This window comes from Euprymna scolopes, chromosome 10 (assembly GCF_053919585.1).
Source record: "Euprymna scolopes isolate OS-2025 chromosome 10, ASM5391958v1, whole genome shotgun sequence".
NCBI lineage: Eukaryota > Metazoa > Mollusca > Cephalopoda > Sepiida > Sepiolidae > Euprymna > Euprymna scolopes.
In genome coordinates this window covers 2,317,555-2,321,720 of record NC_136491.1, presented here as the reverse complement: position 1 = coordinate 2,321,720, position 4,166 = coordinate 2,317,555, and positions in this window count along the sequence as shown.

Below are 4,166 nucleotides of genomic sequence, written 5' to 3'. Positions count from 1 at the left end.
GCGCTGGAGGTCTTTCTGTCTTATTCGCTCAAACGCCCACAATGGCAAATGTAGGCCTAGACTTGGCAAAAAAGGTACCAGTCAAGATGATGTAAAGGTTCGACATGTGGTAGCCTGACACCTCCAGGCATAACCATCGCTTACCTTTCCTTGTTTACATGATGCACAAGTTTTCGTCTGTGCCAGTAATTTGTTTTTCTTGACAAAAGTCGAAGACTCCAGTTAGTGTTTCCTGCTGCTCACTTAAGGCTGTAAAATTCATTTTTTTTTCTGACGTTAAAGTACGAAATGGTGTGATTTTTTTTTTTTTTTTGCTAATTTATTTTCTTTTCTTCCTCTTCCAAATTGTCGTCTGCTGCTTTGATTTTCAACTCGCGCGAACGCGCGTCGCTGTGAAAACCATTGCGCTACATTGTCATTGGTTCAGCTTTATGTTTCGTCAGACGGCTTAATTTTCTCGGTGACGCTCGGCTTACTCCGGCTGTTGACGTCATGTTCCGGAGAAAGCCGGGCGTAGGTTGAGTTACGTCTGGATCACTGTCTGCATGTGTACAAACCTTTTTTTATTTGTTATTGTTGAGTTATCCATTTTTTTCACTATATTTAGTAGTTTTGTGCCGATATAATTCATCGTTCTGTTTATAATTGTTTATTTTTATAAAAAAAAAATACATCCATTGAACTATAAGTGTTTTTTTTTTTTTGCCAGACTTATAAGTAAATGTGTACTGAACAGATAGCATAATACTTGAAGTTAAATTCAAATTTTTATGTATCTTTTAATTTAAACGCGAAAAAAAACAATTGGGACGCTGAAAACGTACACAGTAAAACAATACGTTGTAAAATGCTCTTATGGTTGTCAACGGGTTAATGTAGATTTATTTGTAAGAAAATTGCGTTAAAATAACTTAAACGTAATACGGAAATGAACGATGTAAAAATAAATGCAGAAAGTATTAACAATTTTTTATTTGGATAATTTAAACGCGAAAAAAAAACCCCAATTCGAACGCTGAAAACGTACACAGTAAAACAATACGTTGTCAACGGGTTAAAGTTAATTTATTTGTAAGAAAATTGTGACAGTATAGTTGTAATACAGAATAGTTGCAAAACATCCCCACCCTTTCCATGTAAAATAATAATTTCTAAATAATAGCGTTAATATTATAGTACGCAGGTCAAATTCTGCAAAAGTAACGATTTATGTTTATTTGTTTACGCTGTTATGGGTTTATGTTTATGTACGCATACGCAACCGGAAGTCTTAAACCGGATCTTGGGTTACAATACCCGTTATAAGGTCATTTGAATTTTATAATTATATAGATTTAATATAAAATATAATTTTTTTTTTACCGTATATATCACATACATCGCTATGTTATAATTATTACCATTAATCGGTATTTTTTTTTAGTTTACTGACCCCTCGGCATTCACCTTTGAATTGTCGACTTCTATAGGTTTTGGGGGACGCTGAGAACGAATATTGCATTTATTTCTTGCGCAAACGAGTAATTATTCATATTTAAAGACATTTAGTATCCAACGTGATCACTACAGTTTGGCAAGCAAGATGGCCGCCCGTGCATTTACTAAATAACACAAAAAAAGAGCCAAACGAGCCGAAAAATGACCCCCGGCATCCTTTCACTTTTTCATGATTGGACAAATAATTATTTTTATGATAAAAAAAGACATTTATTTTCGTTTTTTGACACAAACCGATTTTTTTCTTCTGGCACCAAATCTGATAATCAAACCCGTCGCAAATTTGCATGGTATGAACTCCTGGACCCTGGGACTTTTTGAAGAAATATTAGTTTCAATAAATGAGGGATCACTTTTCTATGATAATTTAACCTAACATGAGCACCCACACGTTGACCCCCCCCCCAAAAAAAAACATTTTGTTTATATTGGGGCGAGGGAATGTCGACTGCGTCCGGGTGTATGTTGGGGCGTTGTTGTAATTGTACTATCTAGAACTGTTTCCTATGAAGGTGTGTTTTGCAATTAGCATAAATAAAAGTCAAGGTCAGACGTTTAAAACCATTGGCGTAGACCAGACATCAGATTGCTTCAGTCACGGTATGTTCTACGTCTTTATCAAGAAAGGAAGTTCAGAAAAACTCTACAGTCTGGCTCCAAATCCAAGAAGCAGAAATGTAGTTTACCATGAGGCTCTTCAATGAAAAGTTCTACAAAAGAATATGAGGAAAAACTGATATGATCTGATTGTGGTATGTTTTCAGTATTCAATGTGTTCGATAAGATTTAAGCATCGAGTTGAAATTTACTTCCCTCTTACAACATCCACATACTAGAAAGGTGCCCACAAATCGCGTACCTAAGTGTGCAGAAAAGTCCCGTGCGATGCGCGAGAATCTTTGCTAGTATATACATTATATGTATTGTATATATATATTAGCAAAAGTACCCGTCGTTGACTGGGTTCAAAAACAGCCTACCGAAAATGGAAAATGAAAAATCTTTATTAAAGTGTGTGCCTATTTCCAATTTATGGAGGCCAGGCGCGAACGCAGACCCCAAAATTTTATTATAGCATCCTTATTTAAGTTAAAACATACTTATCAAAGTATTCTTATGTACATCTATATAAAAAAACACTTGTAAACGTCTTTTTTAAATTTTTTATTTCCATACTTTGTGGACCAGGCGCGAACACAGACCCCATAATTTTAATGAACCACTGTTCTGCCAGATCAAGCATACCCATTTCTGTATCTCGATACATCTTCTATCATTATATGTAATCAGTTTTCTATAATAGTCAACCATTTAGGAGCCTATTCGTGACCACACACACACACACACACACACAAACGCACACATTCAGCTTTATATTATATATATATATATATATATATATATATATATATATATATATATACATATGGAGAGAGAGAGATACTTGTTAGTTATTTAAACGATAATACGATTAACTAGAATGTTTATCTTGAAGATGTTTTTTAATAGAATTTCGGCCATATTTTTGTTTACGTAAACAAATAATTATTTACTTGAATATTTTTTACGTAAACAAATAATTATTTACTTGAATATTTTTTACGTAAACAAATAATTATTTACTTGAATATTTTTTTACGTAAACAAATAATTATTTACTTGAATATTTTTTTACGTAAACAAATAATTATTTACTTGAATATTTTTTTACGTAAACAAATAATTATTTACTTGAATATTTTTTACGTAAACAAATAATTATTTACTTGAATATTTTTTTACGTAAACAAATAATTATTTACTTGAATATTTTTTTACGTAAACAAATAATTATTTACTTGAATATTTTTTTACGTAAACAAATAATTATTTACTTGAATATTTTTTACGTAAACAAAAAATTATTTACTTGAATATTTTTTTTACGTAAACAAATAATTATTTACTTGAATATTTTTTTTACGTAAACAAGTAATTATTTACTTGAATATTTTTTTACGTAAACAAATAATTATTTACTTGAATATTTTTTTACGTAAACAAATAATTATTTACTTGAATATTTTTTACGTAAACAGATAATTATTTACTTGAATATTGTTTTTCTTTTACTTATAAAACAAAAATCTACGCGAATGCATTTTTCGAGTTCATATCTCCCTTCAACATAGCTTGACTGTTTCTAGGAATCGAACCCTAGACCACATGTATTACATTCTGTCGCGTTATCCGTTAAGCCACACAGTCCTAGACGGTTTTACTGTTATTTTTATAGTTGCTAATCTTATGTAGATTTCTTGTGGATTTTTAAAGGATAATACGCTTAATTTGCGTCTTCACCTTGAAGATCTTTTTTTTAGAAAATCGCCCATATTTTATTTGCACATAAACAATATTTTATTTATTTATCCATTGTATTTATTTTACTTATAAGTTAGTAACATATGGACGGGCATGGTTGGAAATCATCTCACTCTTCAGCGTAGTCGTGTTCAGTTTAACAATCTATCTACATGTCTCTAAAAGTGAAACGTTCTGTATGTGTGTGTATCTGTGTGTGCATTCTACCAAACCCCTCCGCCAATTTTTTTTTTTTTTTTGGTTAGTTGGTTGTTTTTGTTTTACGGCATACCAACCCTTTTCAGGTTATTGAACCCCGAATCCGTTGA